The 24,588-nt window shown below is 50.1% G+C and overlaps 1 long non-coding RNA gene across 1 annotated transcript; it reads left to right on the top strand.

Moving 5' to 3' along the window:
- The first annotated feature begins 8,981 nt into the window (after window positions 1-8,981).
- Window positions 8,982-9,680, top strand: LOC146890500 (uncharacterized). Its single transcript, XR_014998922.2, has 2 exons — window positions 8,982-9,164; window positions 9,234-9,680. It is a non-coding gene; the product is annotated as an uncharacterized LOC146890500 (long non-coding RNA).
- The last annotated feature ends 14,908 nt before the right edge of the window (window positions 9,681-24,588 follow it).

Below are 24,588 nucleotides of genomic sequence, written 5' to 3'. Positions count from 1 at the left end.
TGGATCCCATGGAAAAGCAGCCTAGTCATTTAACCACTGGGCCATCTCTTCAGCTCCCCCCACCCTTTATCCCCCTGTTTTGAGACAGGGTCTTACGTATTTCAGGCTGGCATCAAACTTGCTAGTTAGCCAACCACTTCAATTTTATCCCCCTGCCTCAATTGGTACTGCAGGCCTGGCTTCATTCTGTGATAGGGATTGTTCTCAGGCAAGCACTACACCAACCGAGCTACATTCCAGCTCCTATCTTTCTTTGAGACATCTTTCACCAAGACACTTTTCAATACCCCTGCCTCAGATTACCAAGTACCTGGGATTAGCAAGCTTGGTGATTTTTGAGGACATCTCTCACATAATCAGTTTTGGATTATGTATCCAAACTGTATACATATCCTGTATACATATCCAAACTGTATACATATCCTGTATCCTGGCGATGCAGTTTTTAAAGGAAGTATCATAGTTGCTTCTTTAAAAAATTGAGACAAGATCTCTCTAGCTATGGCTGGCTTGGAATTCATTATACAAACCAGTCTGGGATTGAACATACAGAAATATGCCTGCCTTTGCCTCCTGAATGCTGAGATTAAAGGTGTGCACCATCAACCTAGTTTAGTAGTTTTTTTGGGGAGAGGGGATTGAAAATATTTAGTGGCTTGCCAGGGATATTTTTAAAGACCGTCTTCAAAAATTTTTTAAACTAAATTCTCTCTCTCTCTCTCTCTCTCTCTCTCTCTCTCTCTCTCTCTCTCTCTGTGTGTGTGTGTGTGTGTGTGTGTGCACATGTGCCATAGAGATTGAAGAGGTCAAAGAACAACTTGGGGATCGTTGATTCTCTTCTTCCACCATGTGGGTTCCCAGGGTTGAACTCAGGTTGTCTGGTTTAGGAGAAAGTGTCTTTATCCGCCGAGCCATCTCACCAGTCCAGGACAAAGCAGGCTGCTATATTCTGCTGGGGCAAGGCAAGTTCTCTTATGATTTTTCTTTCTCATGCTCCTTTGTGGTCAGTGGCTGTGTAGTGTGATGTGGGTGGGTAAAGCAGTTAACTTCTTCTCCCTTCTTCCTGGTTCCTTGGGATGCCTTCTTCTTCCCCCATCCACCATTCTCATGACTTAGAATGACCCTGGCTCAAGTTTAGGGAAGGGAAGGGAGCAAACAGAGTGGCTGGAGCCTGCCCCAATCTGGCGTAAACTCAGACCCTCATACTTTCTAGTAAGGGCCTCTACCCACTGAGCTATCTCACTGGCCCCTGTTGCTTTTCTAATTGAGCACATTTCCCATACAAGACAACTGAGACCTAGCAGCTTGAGCGGTGGCTCAGTGGCTAAGAGCGCCTAACAATCCTGTGCCAGAGGACCCGGGTTCTAGTCCCACCTGGCGCTAATAGTGATTGGTACATTGATAGATCAACAATCGATCGCTTATCAAAAATCGGAAAAAAAAAAGTTTTGGGGGCTGGAGAGATGGCTCAGTGGTTAAGAGCATTGCCTGCTCTTCCAGACAAAAAAGGAAACTTATTGACCTTGTTCCATGGAGTAGGAACAGCCAGAAAATATATCGGGTACAGCCACACTTCTTTTGGGAAAGTACTTGAGTCAGGTTACTATGGGCATAGCAGGGACCTTCCAGAGGTCCTGAGTTCAATTCCCGGCAACCACATGGTGGCTCACAACCATCTGTAATGAGGTCTGGTGCCCTCTTCTGGCCTGCAGACCTTCACACAGACAGAATATTGTATACATAATAAAAAAATAAATATTAAAAAAAGACAGCTGAGACTTTAAGCCATGGGTAAGTGTTTTTTTCTGTTTTGTTTTGAGACAGGGTTTCTCTGTGTAGCCCTGACTATCCTGGAACTCACACTATAGAGCAAGCTGGCCTCTAACTCAGAGATCCGCCTGACTCTGTTTCCCCAAGTGCTAGGATTAAAGGCGTGCGCCACCACCGTTCCGCAGTGGTTAAATGTTTTTTGGTTAAGTGTATTTATGAGAACTTGACCGCCTCACCAACATGGAGAAGGTCATCTCTGCCCACTTTCTTCTCAGTTCCTTCATGCATTCCCAAAACAAGAGTGAAGTCACAAACAGGACACACTTCCCCTTCTTTCCCTGTTCTTCAGTGGGCTCCTGCCCCATTGGTAGTTTGTGAAACCAAGGATCAGGAGCCAAGACAAAGCCAAAGCAAGTGCTGGTGACATTTTGTTCCCACTAGCTGTGAGCAGAACTCCTTCTCCATCACGGCAAGGTGTGGACTCCTTTACCTTGAGGCTGCTTTCTGCTTACCACTTCCCTCCACCTTTGCCATCTCTGCTGGCTCTGGAATCTCCCTTATTTTCCCATTTTCAGGAGGACTCACCTCCAGTTACTTCCTATTGTTCCCAGTGTTCTTCTGGTTCCTGCTATGCCCATAGTAACCTGACTCAAGTACTTTCCCAAAAGAGATGTGGCTGTACCCGATATATTTTCTGGCTGTTCCTACTCCATGGAACAAGGTCAATAAGTTTCCTTTTTTTCTTTGGTATATAGTCCAGGCTAGCTGATCCATGGATTGTGTGTGTGTGTGTGTGTGTGTGTGTGTGTGTGTGTGTGTATGCTGGGAATTTTATATATAATTAACATATAATATTTAATATAATATATTTAAATAATGTAATGGTAAAGCTAGGGTACCCGAAAACATAAAGTAAATAAACAAATTCTGTTTCATTATCCAGGTCTAGAGAAGGAACAGAGGAGACAAGAGGAAGCTAAAGCTATTGAAGAAAAGATGGAGTGAGAACAGGCAACTTGAGATGGTCACTGGCTCCTCTTGAGGAAATGAGGAGACACACAGGTCACCAAAAGGGACATTGCCTGATGTAGAGTACCTTCCTAAGTCACTTTGCGCTCCCCCGAATCAAAGGACCCTTAGACAGATCTCAGCATCACCTCTGCCCTGGCCCCCAGTTGGCCTCTCATGGAGCTTTTCTCTTCTTGACAGTCTGCTGTAGCTCAGGCTGGGCTTAGAGTCACTACCACATTGCCAAGGTCAAGCATGGCCAATCCTCACTCCTGCCTGCCTGTGCTGGCTAGTTTTATGTCAACTTGTCACATGTTAGAGTCATCAGAGAAGAGGGGGGACCTCAATTGAGAAAATGCCTCCAAAAGATTGGACTGTAGACAAGCTTGTAGGGAATTTTCTCAATTAGTGGTTGGCAGCAGGTGGGACCATCCCTGGGCTGATGCTTCTGGGTTCTATAAGAAGTAAGGGTGAGCGAGCCAGGAAGCAGCACCCCTCCATGACCTCTGCATCAGCTCCTGTATCCAGGTTCCTGCCCTATTTTTTTTTTTTGAGTTCCTGCCCTGACTTCCTTCAGTGATGAACAGTGATCTGAAAGTATAAGCCAAATAAACCCTTTGCTCCCCAGGTTTCTCTTGGTCATGGGGCTTCCTCACAACTGTAGTCACCCAGACTAGGACACTTCCCCTCCTAAGTGCTGGAATTGCAGGCCAACTACCATATTTGTTTTTGAAATTTATCTATTTAAATTTAGTATGCGTGCATGTGTGCGTGCGTGCGTGTGTGTGTTGGGGGGCTCTTTTCTTGCATGTATGTCTGTGTACCATATCCATGCCTGGTGCCCAAGGGGACCAGAAAAGGACCTCAAATTCTCCAAGACTGGAGTTACAGATGGTTGTAAGCCACCATGTTGGTGCTGGCAATCAAACCAGGGTCTGCTGGAAGAGCACCCCATGCTCTTAATCCCTGAGTAGCTTCTAACCTTTGGGTAAACTTTGATAGTACCCCTCTAGTCAGTTCTTTGTTTTGTTTTTCCAGACAGGGTTTCTCTGTGTCGTGCCGGATGTCCTGAAACTCGCTCTTGTACACCAGGCTGGTCTTGAACTCACAGAGATCCGCCTGCCTCTGCCTCCCAAGTGCTGGGATTAAAGGCGTGCGCCACCACCGCTCTAAGTCAGATCTTATCTCTATTTAGGACTCTGGCTGCTTCCGGGTAATCCCTCTGTACACTGGGAATATGTACTCTCATTGTTTAATGAAGAACCTGCTTTGGCTTATAGCAAGGCAGAATAAGGTCAGGCGGGAAGGCCAAACTGAAAATACAGAGGAGAAGGGCGGAGTCCGGGAGAGGTGAGTTAGCCTCAGGGGAAGCAAGATGTGCTAGAGAACAAGGAAAGTCATGAAGCCACGTGACTGCCCTCAGCCCACAGGTAAGTCAACGGAGTCCCTAGAGGGGGAGTGAGAATGGGATGGGACAAGAGACACAAGAGATGGAGACAAGACAGGATTCTGATCAAGTCTCGTTTATTCAAGGGAATAATCCAGGTAAATATAGGGTAAGGGAAATGAGGAAGTTCTTCTTGTGTATATGGGTAGCTAAGCAATTTGCTAGGCAACCTAACCATGGTCTAATGGTCAAGTGGAAAGTCCTTAACTACAACTTGCAGAAAAGTCAGAATGTTCAGAACACAGAAACAATGGAGCAATAGCTCCTTGCAGAGTTCGTATTTGACAGATCAGAACAGCAGGAGAAGCCAAGCACAACAGGGTGGGCAAAACTAATCAAGGGAGCAGTAAATCTCCCACAGGAACTGATCCAGGAGCAATAAGTCTCCCATGTGTGACAAAATGTAGATTAATAGAAATGGGTAGATTTAAGTTGTAAGAGCTAATTAGTAATAAGCCTGAGCTATAGGTCAAACAATCTATAATTAATATAAGTTTTTGTGTGATTATTGGGGACTGGTAGGAGAAAAGAAAAGCTCTACCTCTGTTTACAACTGGCCTTTGACTCTTGGAGATGGCCATCAGTGGCACTCAGTGACAGATACCTTTTTGTGAACAGGGCTCCCCAACAAATCCTAATTATGGGCTACTAACAGGGTAGGTAGCTAATCACAGTCACTCCAGTAGTAAGCAGATTAAGGGGCTTGAATGTGTTTCTCTGGCCTGGACCCTTGAGTAGTACATCACCTCCAGATCAGCTTTTAACTGGTGCTCACCAATGCTGGCCATTAAAATCACCCCTGGATTGTCTCTCCCAAGACCTCATCAAAGCTGTGACAGCTTTGTTTCCTAGGTCCCTCAGCCTACAGATAAATCTGAGGGAATTGGGACCACCCTCATTGGTCTTGAAAACCCCAGTTGTCTGGAAAGTTTGAAGCAACCTCTATTTACTGTAATATTTTTCCCAATCCTATTTGCCTCTGGAGCCATTAACTGCCACTTTATCCCCTGTCTAGAGCTGATCAGTCCTCAGGTGGTCCTTTGAGAACCGAAGTCCAGCTATCTGGGTCCTCTGGTCTTCCCCCAACGCCTGAAGTTCAGCAGGATTGAAGACCTAAACCCTTCTACCTTGTTTCAGTCTGAAGAATCCAGATCAACTTATTAGATGATTCTAGTGTTTATCTTTTGAGTGGGACTGTTAGGCAACTATTAAAAGCCAGACGTTAGCAGGCTTGGTCACTCAGGCTTGGAGTCTACCTCCTCTTCCCTGGCAGCACACTGAGTTTTGAGAATGGAGAGTGTCTTATGCTGCTCAAGCTTGAAAATTCTGTATGAAAGGGGAGGGCTGTGGAAGCAGGGCTGTTTCCCACTGTGGAGAACTATTTCCTGCTTGTCAACATGGCTGGTCTATAGATTTATTCACTATTACATGAGTGTGTGTGTGTGTGTGTGTGTGTGTGTTTGCACGCATGTCTGCAAGCATGTTTGGTGACTGAGTACAGGCGGAGGACAGCTGTGGAAGTCGGTTCTCTTCTTTCCTCTATGGGTCCCAGGGATTGAGCTCAAGCCATCAGGTGTCCTAACCCACTGAGCCATCTTACTGTCCTTAGACGTCCTCCCTCCCTCCCTCCCTCCCTCCCTCCCTCCCTCCCTCCCTCCCTTCCTCTCTCCCTCCTTTCCTTTCCTTTCAGTCTACTTGGTTACATGGTTTGACTTTTTTTTTGGCAAAAGAATGGGATCTAGAAAAAAGAAAGAATAGAGAAAGGAAGGAAGGAAGGAAGGAAGGACGGACGAAAGAAAGAAAGAAAGAAAGAAAGAAAGAAAGAAAGAAAGAGGAAGGAATGGGTTCTGCTCTGTCTCTGGCCCTGGGTAGAGAAATAACATTCTGTAACATTTTAAACCTCCTAAAATATAAGATTGGGTCAGGTGTGGTGACTCAAGCCTTTAATCCCAGCACTTGGGAGACAGAAACAGGCTGATGTCTTGAGTTTGAGGCCAGCCTGATCTACATAGAGAGTTCTAGGCTAGCCAGGGCTATGTAATAAGACCCTGCTGCAAACCAAACTAACCCTCCAAGCCCCCAACTTTATTAAGGTGTAATCTATAGGCGACAAAAAGGGCTCACATTCGGTTCTAACTCATGAGTTTGACAACTTGGGAAAACTTCCAGCCAAGACACGCATTACTACTGCCTTAGATTCTTTTGCATGACTGTGCCCTCTCCCCATCAGCCCTCACCAAGACTGTGTGCTGTGATTCAGAATAGGCAAGCTTCATAGGCTTGCAACTGTCCAGTGCCCATTGGCTCAGGCTTCTTGTGGGTGGAGTGGGGGAAGGTGAAAGCACCCACTTCTGTGTTGTGGTTTTAAGGTTTGTTCGTTTTGCTTGTGGTGTAGTGGTGCTGCCTTTAGGTGGACAGGTGTTTCTGGTTTAGGGTTAACAGGAAGCTGGTAAGCCAGTGAGGGGCCCCAGGCTCTGCCTGCCTCTGCTGAGTAATGACGCCTGATTTGCTAGTGGTCTTTTGTTGTGAGCATTTATTAAACAGTTCACAGTTCATTTCATATATATATATATATGTATATGTATGTATGTATGTATGTATACACTTATACACACACACACACACACATACACACATGTATATTGATTCTTTGGGAATTTCATATCACGAACCCCAATCCTGCTCATTCCCCTCACACCTATAGCATTCCCCCAAAAGAACATTTAACAAATATTAATTAAAAGCAAAGCAAAACAAACAAACAAAAAGCCCACTTTGCTCCTCCATCTTTCCTGCCTCTCCAACACCTCTTCATTCATCTTAGCGGTATTGAAAGCTGCAGTGTGTCATGAAATGTACCCCTCTGTCCAATCAACTTTACTTGCAAATGTTCATTGCATTGAGTTTGTCAGATTCAGGGCCTCTGGCTTCTGGTACACCATCAGTACTGGACCCTCACCAAAACTCCTGCTGTTGCCCTGAGTCTTAGAGATTCTGCAGCTATGGTTCTGCAGGACCAGTCCCTTCACACACTCTGGCAGGTCATCGATGGGGTAGAAGCTGGGGTGGACCAACTCAAAGTCCTGGATGTGGATTTGGCTTGTAGCTGATTTGATTAGTCTGGGCTGCTGGGGTTGCTCCCCTCAGGCGAGGGGTGGAGCCAGCTCATCTGTCCCCATGCCACAGAGGCCAGCTCTCCCACACCTGTGGTGAGGGGTGGGACCATTTTCTCTCTGAGTATGGGGTCAATCTCCCATGACGGGGCAGAGCCAACTCTTCTGCTGCAATGACCAAGCAGGGGCAGGACTAACTCTTCCAGGGCCAGCAAAGGGTAATGCTGGCTCAGCACAGCCCTCGGATTTCAACATGCAGGGTTCCTATAACCCCTGTGGTAACATGGGCCATGGAGATCACACAGACCCTAGCTGCAGCGACCACAAACCCAGACATGGCCCTTGGCTGCAGCTCGGGCCTGGATGTCACCATACACTCAGATCTGTATGGCCCCGGCTGCAGTGCGACCTTCAGATACCAACATGGCTCCAACTGGCAGCTCAGTCCCCACGCGTCCGCACAGCCTTCAGTGGTACAGGAACCCCAGATATGACCCTTGGCTGCAGCTAGGGCCTAGGCAAGTCCAGGTCATGAGGGCCCAAGTGGGCCTACAGCTGTTTTCCACCTACCCAAGCTGTGAGGACCTAGGCAGGCCCATGGATCCAAAACTTCCTGTTTTAAGTTAACAATTGGATGATCATCTATCTTGAAGGTTATTGACCTCTGCAAGGATCTTTGAGGCTGTCCTAACCCTCTTGCTAGGAGGCTTCCTGCATTCTCTTGCCTGGATCTGACTCAGTCAGGTGTCTGGGGACCTAGCCTCTGGTTAGGTGTGAAGGTCTCCTTCCCTCTGCTTACCCTGTGTCTTGCACAGCCCTGGGCACAACAGCATCTGGAAGCCCCTTGCTCGCTTGAACCCACGATCTCTTTCCCTTCCTGAGCCTGCACTCCCCAATGTGAGACTCTGGATTATAGGCAGGGGATGAAGGCTAGCCTGGGAGGGGTCCCAGCTCTGCTTTGAGACACTGGCTCTTCCTCTCTGTGGACACACCCACAAGGGTGGAGCGGGTAGCTTGGTCTCTCAGTTTCCCATAGCTCAGCTCCATCTAGCTCCTCCTCAGGATGCTCCCTGAGATGGGTACTGCTGGGCAAAGGCCTCAACTGGATCCATTCAGAAGAGGTGGAAGAGGGGCTTGCTCTCCCAGGATATGAGACCCCTGTGGCTGGAAGGTAACTGCTCTGGGGGGGGGGGCACACAGGGTCCATGTGAGAGGAGAGAGGGACCTGGGAATCCAGCTTGAGCTAGATCCCAGAATGGAAACACCTCCTCTCCTTGTCTCCCACACTAGCCACCCCAGGGCACTAGATCCCAACAATCCTTCCGTGCGAGGTCCTATCCTGCCCAGAGGAGAGGTTCTTCCAGTTGCCTGGAAGCTATTGCCATAATCTAAGTCTCAGGTGGCCACAAACACCTTTGTAGAGTCTTGGAACCTCTTGTTTCTTGTCTATAAGGTCGATGTATCCTGGAATCCTCACCGTATGTGGAGGTAGGGTGGAGTGTAGCTCCTTACCAGGCTTTACCAAGGTCTTTCCAGACCAGACTGACAACCTCTAAGTGCCTGAGGAACTGGCAGGGTGGCATTCCCGGACTGTGACTCTGGGGCTAAGGTCTCCAGCACCTCAAGGGGAGGTAAGAAGATAAGACATGAAGCCGTGGTGGTGGTGGAGAAGGAGGCTCACCTGACACCTGCTCTCCCAGGGGCCGTCAACAGTCCCTTTACAAAGGAGAGAACAGGTCCAGCATCACTGTCCAGGGCAGTGGTGGGGTGTCTTGTGGCCACTCTGGTCTATGACTCTAGCCGGAGAGTTGGACAGAAAGAAAGTGGTAAGTGGACAGGCAGGGGTTTACTTAGATGAGGTCCAGTCCCTCACCCTTTCTCCTTCCCGCACACAGATGGGCCGCCCGGGACTCCCAGAAGAGAAGGTCTCCGACGCCCAGCTGTCCGGGGCTCCAGACGCCCCTGGAGACGCTCCTGAGGACGACATTCACGGTATAGAAGATTCAGACTTGATGCCCTCTGTCACCTTGGGTACAGCTCTCCTCTTACTCTTCCTCCTAATGTCATTCTGGCTGGCTTGGCCACGCTGCCACACCTCCTACGAAGAGGGTTCCTGAATGGAGGGCAGCAGGACAGCTGGGCTTCTAGCCCTACTCTGGGTCAAGGACACTCAATGCTGTAGGAAATTGTGGCAGGAGACTCCCGTGGGGGCTCCAGCCTGGACTCTTGTGTTTGGGCAGCTCATGCTCACCTGGTTCAGCTCCCTTGATGCCTGGTTTTAGTCATGTTTCCCATCGTTGTACAGCCATGCTGGGGACTTCAGATAAAGCTGAATGACTTCAGTCCCTTGTGTCGGTGAGTGGGGATAATTGTGTGGTCAACTCCTCCATTCTGCGGCCTCAGCTTTCCCAGTCTTCAAGGTAGGATGGCAGTGCCTGCTTCTGGGTATTTTGAGGAGCATGTCCAGTGGGAAGGCCTTCTGTCGTCACCTCTGTATATATAATCCCCCAGGTCGCCAGTCTCTGTCTGATTCTACAGCATTTACCCAGAAGATTCATAGGCATAGGCGAGGCTTCCAAAAGATGTACTGGTCTCAGTTGCCACCTGGTGGTAGAAAATAGAATTGCACCTGCATAGAGTTTTCCCTTTGAGGTGTTCCAGGAATGGATGGGCAAACAGTTTTGTTTTGTGGTATGAAATTTTGAGATTTTGAATGAGCATGGATCCAATTACCCAGGGAGAATTACTTTGACGTTAGCTACTGATGTCTGTTCCCCATCTCTTTGTCTCTTGATGGCTCTAAAAGCCACTAGAGAGGGAGCAATTCTCCTATCTTAAGGAGGGCGTGGAGGGAATACTTCGTGGCTCCCCTCTCAGGACGCTGTGCTTTTTTGCCTTAGGCAGCCTGGGTTCCCAGGGACCTTCCTCTTGGGACTGATCGGCAGGCAAGCGTCTAGTGGGTGGTGTCAAGAGGGCCGAGGTTGGGTCTGCAAGTGCAAGCCTTGGAGCAAACCTACCTCAAGAACCCCGCAAGCATCTGCATCCCACAGGATCTCAGCTCTGCCAAGCCTGGAGGAAGGGTTTACTGAAGCTTGCGGAGAATGGGCTGGATAATCCAGGGCTACTATGGCTTGCCTGGTGGCCAGAGGCTGGCAGGAGGTTCTGGGGTATGAAGGGGGTATTTCCAGGAAGCCTGTCTTAGACTGGGGGAAGGGCAGAGACTGTTCTTGCTTTCGAAATGCTGATCTTCCTTCCAGGGACTCAGGGTCTTGGGGGATTCCCAGAAGCAGGAGGGGAGGAAGTGAGTGGCAGAGAGGCCTTGAACACTGATGTCTGAACTATTCTTTGCCAATGTCAGGGTCCCAGCATAGGGTGCTGTTCTTTCCCGGGGGCATTGAAGCGCCTGGGGACAAACTCCTCTGACCCAACAAGGCCTCAGTTCAACACTTGGGCCCTGTCTGCCTGGGCAGGGGCTTTAGGAGGCCTGAGAGATTTGGAGGGGTGGAGGTGTAGTGCCTGAAGCAATGGCTTCCAAGGGCAAAGGCTGGGTGATATTTTTCACTAGCCAGGGGTAAGAGGTGGCCTGCTGAGGAGGGGAGTCCAGGGGAAGAGGGAGGCGGGACTCTCAAGGGGCTACTGTGGGACTGACCCTACCACAAGCCTCTGAGTGTGAGCAGTGACAGAGTCTCATGGCTCCAGTACCGCTGACCCTCTTCTTTCTCACCCCTACCCCTGCTGGAGTAGAGACGCCACAGCAAGACACTTGGTCGCTCCTCTTCCCTGGGCTTTCATTCTTTTTTTTTTAATATTTATTTATTTATTATGTATACAATATTCTTTCTGTCTCTGTATATGCCTGCAGGCCAGAAGAGGGCACCAGACCTCATTACGGATGGTTGTGAGTCACCATGTGGTTGCTGGGAATTGAACTCAGGACCTTTGGAAGAGCAGGCAATGCTCTTAACCACTGAGCCATCTCTCCAGTCCCCTGGGCTTTCATTCTTGTCCCCTTGGGTGCAGCCGGTTAGATGGCAACTCTGATCCCTTCGGACCTTAGCGCAGGTTGTCACTTTTCTGTCAGGTGTGATCCCAATTCCCTCCTCCCTCTTGACACCACCCACCAGAGGCAGAGTTAGAAGACAAGCATCCTTTTTTTCCCGACGGCTGAGATTAATGTTGCACACTTCAGGCATTTGTATCGGCATATCCAGGCTCAGGAGAGCTGGGCAGTGGGCAAAAGATTAGCCAGACCTGTCTGCCTGAATTCCAGGCTCCACCCATAGGCCTAGGGCCAGCAAGCCGCCATGCAGGCCAGGGCATGTGCATACACTGTGTAACAGGATTCATGAAAATGTCCTGTGGTTTCCATGTTTCCAGCGGCCAGCTTGCACCATCTGGCCCCGTTCCTGAACTCTCACATGCCCAGGCCATCACCACAAGTACCTGGAGAGAGCACAGGCTGGAAAGACATAGAATCTGCAAGGAAAATATTGTTTTGTATAATGCAGTGGCCCATGCTGTAAACATTGTGGTCTGCCTTGGGGTTTTTCCTGCCTTTCTCCTGCCTCCCGTTCCTCCAGGGGGCACCAGGCGGCCAGATGCCTGAGGTTAGGAAAATATGCACTTTTGGTGGGTTGTAGAGGGTGGCAGGATGGACTTGGGGACTTTACCAGGTGTGTCAGAGAATCCGGGAGTGGGGCTGATTGGAGTCCTCCTCCAGAGGTTTGCAGAGAGACTGAGTGTGTGTGTGTGTGTGTGTGTGTGTGTGTGTGTGTGTACATGTGTATTTCTGTATGCTTGTGTCCATGTGGTGGCAGCAGCAGGGGTGGGGTGAGGGGCGTGTGTAGCTCTCTTCAGGAGCTGGGTATGGAGGGAAACGGATAGACTGTCTACCAGCCGGGTCAAACACAGGAGAACACTTACAGGGAGGGCTCAAGGGGCTCTCTGTGGGGCAAGGCCAATGCTTCCTTGGGGGCAGAGGTGGCTTTCTGTTGTTCAGGAGAGCGGCTGGAGGCAGCACTCAGTACCATGTCTTTTTCCAGTTATGAAGAGCAGGCTGGGTTCTTGGGCAGGGTTGGCTCTAGGCCCTTACTGGAAACATCCTGGAGCTTTTCTATCTGATAGGCTAGGACTGTTGACTTCCTTCTCCCTTGGGACAAAGGGCGTGGGCACTGTAAGGTGCTTGTAGTGTGCTCCACAGCTGGTAACCCTCCCCGCACCACTTGTGCACCCCGGGGGGCACTGGAGGGGGGTGCTGCTGTCTTCAGAAGCAGGCAGAGGTGGCTCAGGACAGTCTGACTATGCGGCTGCCTGTCTCCAGGGGGTCAGCAGTCCTCCAAGAGGCGAAAGACATGGGGGAGGAGAAGGAGGAGGACAACCCAAGGCAGGGAGCTGAATCCCTGGAGAGGTGGTAAGCAGTGCCCCGTCTTTGACCCATGTGATACCAAGCACCATGTAGAGTCCCCATCTATTTTGTCACCTCGCTATCACCTGCAAGGTCCACTCATAGTGCTGGAGGAGCACAGACTGTAGGGAGGTAGAGATGGGGACGGATAGGGATCAGCATACAAACTGCAGGTGGGCGACTGTACAGAGGCAGGTGGTCGGGGTGGAGGACTATGGTCTTCCTCGAAAGGCAGAGACTGGCTTGGGAGCCCTGTCCTGGGAGACTGCTCTGTTTTCTTGTATGTCCCCTCCAAACTGGACACTCCTGGCACCTTAATGGAACTCCAACCCACTTACAGGTCCTGTGTACATCCTGTATAGGGTCAGGAAGAGGGAACAGGGGAGGCCCCTCTGTCCCCTCCACTGCCCCATCCATCACTGTACCTGGGGCTCCAGGGGCAGCTCCCTGCCAGGGGACCCAGGATGGGGCCCTCACAGTGAAGTCTTCCCTCTACAACCTCAGTTTCCTGCTTTATAAGATGGGACCAGCCAAGCCTGCAGATTTCAAAAGGGTGAAAAGTTCATGAATACCTGTCATACCCACCTGGGGCCCACCTCCTTGTAGCCTCAGCTGACACCCTCTCCTGGGTGCTGCCAACTCTTTATGGCCACTAAGTAGTGGAGCAACTGTTTCTCTTTTTTTTCTACCCTCTCTCCTTCCTCCCTCTCTTCCTCCTCCCTCCCTCCTTTTTCTTTCTCCTTCCTTCCTTCCTTCCTTCCTTCCTTCCTTCCTTCCTTCCTTCCTTCCTTCTTCCTTCCTTCCTTCTTCCTTCCTTCCTTTCTTTCGTTTTGAGACAGGATTTCTCTGTGTAACAGTCCTGGCTGTCCTGGAACTCATTCTGTAAACCAGGCTGGTCTTGAACTCAAGATCCACCTGCCTCTGCCTCCCGAGTGCTGGGATTAAAGGCCTGTACCACCGCCACCACCCAGCTGCAGCTGTTTTCCTTGCTCAATAATGACATTACATTTTTTGGATGTCTGGATACTTCCTGGCGGGAAGTGGGCTGAGCAACAGCCCCACAGCTCTGCTCCTCTTTCTTCCCTGAGTATTCAACCTGTCTCCTGCTGTCCTGACCAGCCAATGTCAGGGTCAGGCCAAGACCCCTCTGGTTCCTTGTTCAGACTGAGGCCAGATGGAGGCTTGGGGCCACAGGTGGCCTGAGATATTTCTCTTGAGTTATTTTTGGCTAGAGCTGGCCTGTGGACTCCTAGCCAAAAGCAATTACTAAATTTTCATCTTGTTTTGCCGACAGTTTAGATTATGCCAAAAAATGTTCTGCCGGGAGGCCTGAGGGCACTTCAGGGGAGCAGAGGTGGGCGCGCTAGCTCCCCCGGAAGGGACCTCGTGTGGCTGATGAGACAGAGATGGTCAGGGCAAGTGAGGTCTGTTTATTTATAACTGTGATGTGACCTGTCTGCCTAATCTGCCTCCACACTTTTCCTCTTCTCTGTCCTGTGCCAGCAGGGGGCGTTGCCTCCCACCTACACAGAGGAACCTGGGGTGCCCATGGTTTAACCACACTTCTGAAAGCCTTTTAGCAGGGAGGCCAGGCCCTGCTCCAGGAGCTATGGGTAGCATTGACCCTACTGAGGGTAAGCTAGGTGGGGACTGGAAAACTCCAGAACCCAGATAGAATGGGTCCTAGACCTTCTTCTTCACCCAGGCCCCAGGCAGCTTCTACCCCCACAGCTTCCTCCTTATCAGCAAGCTGAAAGACAGACAAACAGACAGACAGACATATCCTTCTAAATGTCTACACTGCTGGATTCTGCTGCCTACCTACACTACTTGGGGTAGAGGTGGGGGTGAATTCCCCGATCTAAAAGGACAGCACATCCTAGCTGGCTAGTGGTAGGAGGGGGCTGCCCTAGGGAATATTATTATTCCACAGGGACCCACTAATTAGCGTCCTTAACCCTTGGAAGTGAGGCTCTGGAAGGCTGGGAATTGGTCTGTGACCTGACACACTGGGTAATGGTAGCCCTGATGTTGACACTGGGACATAGCATCACTAGCTGGCCCCACCAGGCTGGTCCAGGTCCTGGATAGCCTAGGCTGCAGTACACACTGTGAACATTTGTTGCGTTGGCCTCGTGGGTGCGCTCTATGCTGGAATCCCTTCCCACCTGATCTCCCTGCCTCTTTCTGTCTCCTCTATCCAGACAGTCACTGTGAGCAGCATCAAGGGACTAGAACGCTGGGACTCCTGCCTCCACGGTGAAGCGGAGCCCAGCCTTGCGTTCACCAGGCCAGCCGTCTGCATACACAGCTGCCTGGCCTTCTCCCTTCAGCCACAGTCTTCCAGAGTGCTGTGTGGGTGGCGCCCATGGGAACATACTATCCCAGTATCAAAGGTGGGCTGGCCACACTAATGCGGCATGTCATGGAGCTCTCCGTGGAGACGCTGCCTTGGCTTTCTCTGTTCTCTTGAGTCCCGTTTATCTAGATATAGAGGGAGACAAAAAAAATCATAGGCTCCTTGTACTGTAAGGGAGAGCCTTGCCTGTCCTAGTGTGCAGGGGCTGGTGAGTTGTACAAATGGGTGTGCAGGGCTGGGGCCTGTTCCCCTATGATCATGTGCAACGCAGGGCCCCACAGAAGGAGTTGTGGCCAGCAGGGGGCGCCTCTGTGTTGGGCCTGGAGCGCTACTGCTGGCAGTTCACAGGGCCCACTGAGATGTGGCGGGTTGAGCAGCACTGCTGAGCACCCAGGCTGGAGAGGCCAGTCTCTCTCTTACTTCTCTCTTCTCTTATAGGTAGTACTATGGGTCCGTCTCCATACTTCCAGCCTGATAGCTTTAGAAGACTAGACAACATATCTTCATTAAACCCTTCAGGCCCTAGGGGTTGGGTTACGGAATGGCTGCATGGGGTGGCCTGCAGCTCAGCGGTACTCTGGCTTGAAAATCCATCCCAGCTATATGTGGAATGTGGGACTTATGTAAAGGACATCTTCTCTCCCAGATCTAGATGTAAACAGCCCCACACACTTGTCTTGAGTAACTGATACTCCAGAACTTGTGGGTTCTCGGATGAAGGCTAGCCCATACCAAGTAACCTTTTAGAAACTCAGGAGGCCCTCTTTTGGATTCCTCAGACCCCCAACTCCAAGGTCCCGTGCTCCATCTAATCTGTATGAAGTGCCCCGTGCTTCTGTTTGCTCACAGGGCTGCGCGGGACTGGCATCTGCAGAACTTCTCCCTCCCCCATCCCATCTCCAAAGCTGGCTGGCCTGGTGCAGCCCTGATGACCTGGAACCAGCTCCTGGCCTCTGGGAAGCCCAGCTGCAGCTGACTTGGCCTTCCCCCCAGCGGGAGCCGAAACCCTTGACTCCTCCAGTTGCTGGCCAGCAGTGGTCAGGCCTCTGGAAAGGATGCCTGGGGTGTGGTGGCGGCTGGCTGGCCACAGTGCAGGGCATGCATCCCTGCAAGACAGGCGCCCTCCTGGGAACTCCTGTCTGCCCATCTTGCTCTGGCTGACCAGGTGGTCTGGGAGTGGCAGATGGGAAGACAGCACTCATAGATCACACTGCAGGGACACAGGGTGTTTGAGGGACCCTGCTGGGACAGGACACCCATGTGTGCCAGGAAGCCTGTGGTGGTCAGAACAAAGGACATTAGGCAGTCACGGCTAGGGTCACACTTGCCACTGACCTGGGGCACAACACCCAACTTCCCTGCCTTTTCGAAGCGTTAGCTGTGGAATCAGGGTGGCAATTCAACGCACCAGGATGGGCCATCTCAGAAGTAAGATGGGCCATTTCTTGCAATGGATTGGGAGCAGCAGGGACCAAAGAGGCAGACCCCAGCATCAGCAGGCTGCTGTAGTGGACTTTCGTTTGTCCATGTGCTTGTGGTTTTCTGCCACACATGGCAGCTGAGCAAGTTTCTGAGCTCCCCGAGTCGTCACCGACTGTGTTGCTTGTGAGCTGAAGGGGGATAGACCGTGAGGCCTCAGTGACAAAGTAGGTGATGCTGCCTGCTTAATTCTTGTGAACTTGAAACAAACCTAGACATACCTGGGAAGAAGGAAGGTCAACGGAAGAATTGCCTCCATCAGATTGGCCTGTGGGCATGTCTGTGGGGGTGTTTTCTTGATTTCTAATAGATGCAGGAGGGCCCAGCCCAGCGTGGGCCAGTGGGCCTAGGCTGTGTAAGAAAGGTCGCTAAGTGAGCCATGGGGAGTAAGTATTCTTCTGTGGTCTCTGCTTCAGTTCCTACCTCCAGGTTCAGGCCTTGGCTTCCTTTAATGATGGACTGTAACCTGTAAGCCAAATAAACCCCTTTCCGCCCCAACCTGCTTTTGGTCATAGTATTTGATACAGCAAAAGGAACCAATGAGGGTTCTGTCGCTAGGAGGCATCCAGACGTGAGTGGGCCAGCAGAGAGCTGCAGGGAAGTTTCCGAGCAGGGATCAGGAGTGGAGAGTGGATGGGTGTTTGGGGTGACCTATGGGATGAGTGGGAACCCTGGCTCATAAACAGAAGAAGGCTGGGCATTGTGGAACATGTAAGACAGGATTTGGGGACAGCTTGACCACTTCTTAAATTCCCACAGTGAGACTTCTGACGACTCCCAAGCTCTCCCTAGCTATCCCCCAGCCACTCTGGGAGAATGCCAGAACCCTGACCCTGCCTCACAGTCAGCCCCAGTTTGGGAAGGCCTCAGAGAAAAGCATGCACGTTCCTCTGGTTGGGGATAGAACTGTCCTCCCACCACAGGCTGGGGGACTGCTTTGTCAAGCTGGGATAGGGCCAGGCAAGCCCGAGGACACGCCGTCCCTTGGCCTGGCTTGCTGGAGAGAGGCCCACGAAGGGAATGGTGTCTGACCCTGTGTTCCAGGCAGGGCTGGAGCAGTGTACTTGGATGCAGCTGTGCCCAGCTGTTCTCTGAATGACAGTGGGAGATGTCTGTGTCTTCCTCAGCAGCTCTGCTGACCAAAGGGTCCCCCACCACAGGTGCCGGGCCTTTTAAGGGACCCACGACCCCTGAGTAATAGGACAGAGGGCAAGATCTTTTGGCTTGTGGAGTTTGGGGAATGGCAGAAGTTGTGTCTACAGCTCTGTGGGATGGTACCCTTCACTCAGGCTTACAAAGTCAGTCAAAGGCCTGCCACTCATGTCTCTACTCTCTAAGGTTACAGCAGAGAAAAGACACTGTGACCTTCATCCTCTCTGCTTACAGAGAGGAGTCTTCTGGTCGGAGCCTCCCCTGCCCCCCAGTCTTGTTTGCAGCATCTATCTTCGAAGGCAAGATGGAAAGTCTTCGACTGTTCTGCGGACCTCCACAAGCAAGCCACCCCTGGGCTTTGGGTTTCCATGTGATGATTTCCCAGGGATCTGGGATCTGTCTCTGGGGACTTAGCAGAGGGGAACCCCGTTGAGACTGAGGCTGGGTAGCTAGTGGGCCCCTCTGAACACTGCTGTGTGTTCCAACAGTAGCTTTGTCCCTAAGGAGCCTTCCTTCCAACCCTGCGTCCACTGCCACAGTCATGGAGACACAGAGGGGAATGCTGCTGCCACTTCCAACTGCATCTCCAGGACTAGGAACAAGGCTGGCTGGGAAGAATGACTGAAGAATTGGCTCAATAATTGTTCATTTGACAATGGCAGTAATACTAACGACCCGCATCAGGCTGACTGGCTTCTCAAGTCTGAACTGATGATTTGTTGGCTTTTAGTGAATTAGGCAATGCCCCATGCCTCTGTTTCCTCATCTATGAACTGAGAAAATCCCCCAGTCCTGAGAGAAGCTGGAGAAAACAAATTGCATTTGTGTTTATGCAATGGGTTTATAGAAGAAGAAGATTCAAAATGGAGTGGGCAGGGAGGTAAGTGTGGATCTGGTAGGAATTATGGGTGGGATGTGTATATGGTTTGTGTGTATATTGTGTGGTGTCTGTGTTATGTATTTGTATATGCACCCTATGCTTGGTGCCTTTGGAGATTGGTAGAGGTCATTAGATCCCCTGGATCTGGAGTTACGGATGGTGGTGAGACACCATGGGGATGCTGGGAACTGACCCAGGTCCTCTGAGACAGCAACAAATACTCTTAACTGTTGATTCAACTCTTCAGCCATTATTGATTGATTGATTGATTGATGGATGGATGGATTGTGCATACACATACCCTAACACACATGTGGTGGTCAAGAGACAACTTGTGGAAAGTAGTTACTGCCTTCCACCATGTGGTCCTGAGGTTTGAACTCAGGTCTTCAGGTTGGCGTCAAGCACCTTTACCCGCTGAGCCGTCTCTCCTGCTCTACTGTAGACTCTGGTGAGCAATAGTTGTGAAGAAAACAGTGCACACCTACTAAGGCAACACGGGAGAGAGAAGAATCAACTACTGAGTAGGAAAGGGAAGAAAAAGGAACAAGGTAGAAGAAAAGCTGGAGATGTGACGTCAAGCTTCAGAACACACTCTGCTCTTGCAGACCTGATTCACTTCCCAGCTGCCATTTTGGGCAGCTCATAACCACCTGTAACTCCAGCTCTGGGCAATGGCCTCACTGGGCACTTGTATACACACACACACACACACACACACGCACGCGCGCACCACAGATTCATGTACTTAAAATAGTGTGATCTGTTGGGAAGATATAGCTTTCTGCCTTGAGTGTGCTCAAGAATAAACCCTCAAAATGTGGAAAGCAAAATTTGAGTCAATGAGATGGTTTAGTGAGGTAAGGCACTTGCTTGACAGCTAGAGTTTAATTTCCAGGATTCACATGGAAGGACACAACTGATTCCTGCTAGTTGCCCTCCGGCCTTCACATGTGTGCTATGACATGCATGTGTATACACACATACACACATACAAATAAATGTAGCAATTTTTAAAAAGATTTATTTATTTATTATGTATGCAGTATTCTGTCTGCATATATGCCTGTAGGCCAGTAGAGGGTACCAGGTCTCATTATGGGTGGTTGTGAGCCACCATATGGTTTCTGGGAATTGAACTCAGGACCTCTGGAAGAACAGCTTGTGTTCTTAATATCTGAGCCATCTCTCCAGCACCATAAATGTAGTAATGTTTAAATTAACATAATACAATAAATTAATAATAAAACAAGAGATTCTAAGTTTTTTTTGTGTGAGAATAAGAGAGTCATTTACAAGTCAGGTTTATGGAAATACACATTACAAACTCATTGCTTTAGGATTTGTATGTTTTGTTTGTTTGGCTTTTTTTTTCTTTTGGTTTTCTTTGAGAGAGGGTTTGCCTGTATAGCCCTGGCTGTTTTGGAACTCTTTGTAGACCAGGTGGCCCTGAACTCAGAAATCTGTCTGCCTCTGCCACCTGAGTGCTGGGATTAAAGGCGTGCACCACCACAGCCACCTGGTCTCTATGTTTTTATGACACTGGAGGCAATTCAGTTTCCAGACGTTTCGGTCACCTCCGGGAGTTCTCTCGTATCCTTGTGCAGCCCTGACACCCATCACTCTGCTTTGGTCTGGGGAGGCCTCCTTTCACGAGAAAGTGGTCTTTCTGATGTTAGCTCTGCTGGGTGTGAAGCTGTATCTCAGTGCTTTCCTCCCTGACTAAGAGAGCTGGAGCTGAGACGTAGCTCAGGGACGGAGGGCTGGCCCGGTGTGTGTGAGGCTGTGGGCTCCATAAGAACAAAATATGGACAAAAGAACCATAAGAACAAAATAGAAGCTCTCCACCATGTCTGTACACATCGAGCTGTTTGTTAGCCTTTGGCAAAATGTCTGTTCAAACCTTTTGCCCATTTTAAAATTGGGTTTTGTATCTTTTGTGATTGATTTTGAGAATTTACTCATGTGTTCTGTATAGAACTCCTTTGTCAAATATTGTTTTTCTCTGGTGTGTATCTCAAAACAAACAATCAAACAAAAACAAAAACCCCCCACAAAACTTAAGTAAAGGACAGTAAGCATCTACTGTCAATCCTGTTGACTGAGATTCAGTTCCTCGGACTTCCGTGGTGGAAGGAGAGCACCAACCCCTGAAGGTTGTCCTCTGACCTCCACACACCTACGGTGGCCGGTGCGTACCCCCACCCACCCGCTCTCTACTGGTTAGTTTAATGTGAACTTGACACAAGCTGGACCCATTTGGAAAAAGAGAGCCTCAGCTGAGAAAATACTCTCACTGGAGCGGCCTGAGGGAAGCCTGTGGAACACTTTCTTGGTTAATGATTGCTGTGGAGGGCTCAGCCCACTGTAGTCGTGTTACCCCTGGGCAGGAAGTCCCAGGCTGTGTAAGAAAACAGGCTAAGCAAGTCACCAGGAGCAAGCCAGTTAACAACATTCCTCCACAGCTTTTGCTCCAGTCCCCATTTCCAGGTTCCTGCTTTGAGTTCCCGCCCTGGCTTCCCTTCATGATGGACGACACATTCTAAGCTGAAATGGTGCTTGTGGCCATGGTGTTTCTCACAGCATGGACCGCTAACTAAGACACATGCAGTGCATATACACACAAAATGAATTTCTAAAATGTTTAAAAGGTTTTTAAAAAAATTTGTTACAATGTATTTTAAAGGGCAAACATTTTAAATCACGCTACTTCAGTTTAACAATTTTTTTTTTCTATTCACACTTGGCCTCCTACCTAGGACTCTTTGCTTAATCAAAGGCCGCAAAGCTCTTCTCTATGTTTTCATGTAGAAGTTTCTAGTTTTTCAAGTTAATTTTAGAGTTTGGGGTGAAGTAAAAGGCGAGGATTCTTTGCTTCTTTAAAATGTTTTTTTAGTGTATGTGCGTGGATGTGTATTGTGTGAGGGTATGCACAGATGTATGTGCGTGTGAGGGTGTGCACAGATACATGCGTGTGGGAGCGTGTGAAGGTCAGTGTTTCACGCTATCTTCCTCTGTGACTCTCCACTTTATTTTTGGTGTGTGTGTGTGTTGTGTGTGTGTGTGAGCGCGCGCGCGTGCACACGCAGACGTGCATGTAGGAGTAGTGCCCCCATCACAGTGCCTGTGTGGAGGTCAAAGGACAGCTTCGTGGAATCACTTCTCTCCCTTCCACCCCTACAGTGGTTTCTGGGCCAGGCTTGCACGGGAAGTGCCTTTGTCCTCTGAGACACCTCGAAGTTCTCTCCTATTTTGTTCATTCATTTTTGGAGACAGGTCTTGCTGTATAGCTCTGGCTGCCTTGGCACTCACTATTTAGGCCAGGATGACCTCAAACTCACTGAGTTCTTGACTCTTATTTCCAAGTGCTGTGTTTACAGACTTTCCCTTCTTTTTGCAAAAGGACACCCACTGGTTTTGGCATCCTTTGATTATTATTATTATTATTATTTTACTTTTTGAGACAGGGTCTTACTATGTCCGGCTGTCCTAGAATTCTCTGTAGAAACCAGATTGGCCTCAGGTTGACCTCAAACTCACAGAGATCTGCCTGCCTCTACCTTCCAAGTGCTGGGATTAAAGGTGCATACTATCACACCCAACCTGGCATCTTTTGTTTTAAAGGGTTTCTTTCCCAGAGCAGGGAGTCTTGTGCCCTCCCCTGGTCACTTACAGAAAGCAAGGATTTCCATGGGGAGATTATAGAGGATCAACGCAACACAAGCAATACGTTCGATGGGAGGGTCTCATGCAGAGTGTGGAGGACAGTGGCGAGAGAGAAGGTTTAGCAGCTAAGATGGCACCAGGGAGATGGCTTAGCAATCAACATGGGGCAGGCGGGATGGCTCAGTGGTTAAGGGCATGTACTGCTATTGCAGGGGACCTGAATTTAGTTTTCAGCACCCATGTTAGTCAGTTTCCAACTGATGTAACTACAGCTCTATGGTAGTTGATACCCTTTTCTGGTTCTGTAGGGAACAAAAATCTTCAGAGGAACCGGAGAGATGGCTCACGGTTAAGAACTAGTACTGTGCTTCCAGAGGACCCGAGTTCAGTCCCCAGCACCCATTTATGGGACTCATAACTGCCTATGACCCCAGCTTCAGGGGACGATCTAACACCTTCATCTGGCCTTCACAGACACTTACACTCACAAGGTGTGCCCATGCGTGCACTCACACACACACAAGTAAAAGAAATCCTCAGTGTGAAGAACAAGCCCTTCTTTTGGGATCACATTGTCAGCCAAGAGAGTCACAAACAAGGTAGCCTGTTCTGAAGGACTGGCTTCTAGGAGATTCTTCCCAGACCTCAGCCCTGGTTAGAAGTGAGTGACTGCCATTGGTAAAATGGCTTAGGAACTCCCTTTTCTGGACATTAAGCAAGAAGACACCGCAGCGGTATTTAAGCAAGGGCCACCCAGTCCCTTAGGGAGCTGGGCATCTTGAGAGACACCATTCACACAGCTCACCGGCCTGGTGAGAGCCCGCAGCCTCGAGCTGAGTGCGCCTGTGCTCACTTCTGCTCACTTCTGCTTTGTTGCTCGCTTCTGGTTTGTGCACTCGGGGCTTTGCAGATCACTGCCTGACACGCAGCAGGTCAGAGGGCAGGGGGCCACTGCAGTTCCTGTCCAGTGAGGAGAAGCTACTTCCCAGATGACGACATAGACTTGACAGCCAACTTCTCCCAGTGCTCACCATCCAGTAAGCAATGCACAGCCGCTTAGATGGTCACAGCAACGTCTTCCATTTGTTACCAGAACAGGGCGCTGGGGGCAGGGGTCAGCACCAGGACTAGAAATGCCCTCCAGCTAGGGCCAGTTGTAGCTCTGTCAGGTTATGGTCTCAGGTACACCAAAATGGGACAGTCAAGATGGCTGAGATGCCCAATGAGGTCACAAATGTGAGTAACCTCAGGGTTGTGGTCCACTGTGGAGTGACCATGAGGATGGGCAGGATGTGGTTCCTGGGGGACCAATGTAACAGAGCCAGTGTCTCTAGGAGTCATGAGCCAGACCTCCAGGGTCTCGGAGTTACCCAGACTTCCAGGGTCTCTGTCATGTGATTTCTAGAGTCAGTTGGCTGATTGGAGGCAGGGTGAGGCTCCATAGCCTGCTCCCTTCTTCTTTCCGACTCAGTGGCTCCAGTAGCTTGGTCTGAGGCCACTGCTTCCCAGGAGTCTGGAACTGGGGGCAGCGCTTATCGGCTGCTATTCTGTGGCTGACTGCTGCTGCTGCTGCTGCGTGTGTGTGTGTGTGTGTGTGTGTGTGTGTGTGTGTGTTGGAACAGCTTCCAGATGTTGCTACAGCCACCCGATAGCCTGGCTCCAGCTGTGGCCTGGGGTCCTAGGCTCCAGTTGGCCAAGCTGTTAGGAAAGCAAAACCCGGTGAAGGTGAGGGAGACTCAGCTTCTGGAAGGGAAGGAAGCAAAACGAAGTGAAGGGAAAGGAAAGGGAGGCCTAACCAGGCCAGCCCAGTGCCATGCTCATTTCTCATCCTCGTGTGACTTCCTGCCTTTGCCAGGCTGCCTACTTGACTCTGAACGCGGGGTGCTCAGCCATCTTCCAGCAACTCCGACCAAAGGGGTTATCGTGTGGACAGACCAGAGTCCCCATCCTTTCTATGGTCACGGTGCATGCTGGTTGGGGAGGTGGAGTTTGCATAAAACGCAGCTGGACAATTTGGTGCCAACAAGATGGTGTTCCATGTGTACCTGGCCCAGAGTTGGGATGAATTCTCTGGATGTATTGGGGGCAGCAGGAGGCCCCCATACCTCCGCTGTCTGATTTGGGGGGCTCTGGAAGAAGCAGCAGGTGTTGCTGCTGGGGGTGCTGGGGGCCATGGGGTGGGCACTTCAGAACTGCCAGGGAGCACACAGGTCAAGATGGACCAAGGCCTCTGTGATCAGGGGCTCATTTGCTGAGAGTGGACTCACCGCCTCGGCAGAAGCCCACCCTCAGCAAGGCAGGAATGAGAAT

The sequence above is a fragment of the Myodes glareolus genome, chromosome 21, assembly GCF_982192425.1.
Source record: "Myodes glareolus chromosome 21, mMyoGla1.1, whole genome shotgun sequence".
Classification (NCBI taxonomy): Eukaryota; Metazoa; Chordata; class Mammalia; order Rodentia; family Cricetidae; genus Myodes; species Myodes glareolus.
Note: the sequence above shows the minus strand (reverse complement) of the source record. Positions and strands in the feature narration are given on the sequence as shown.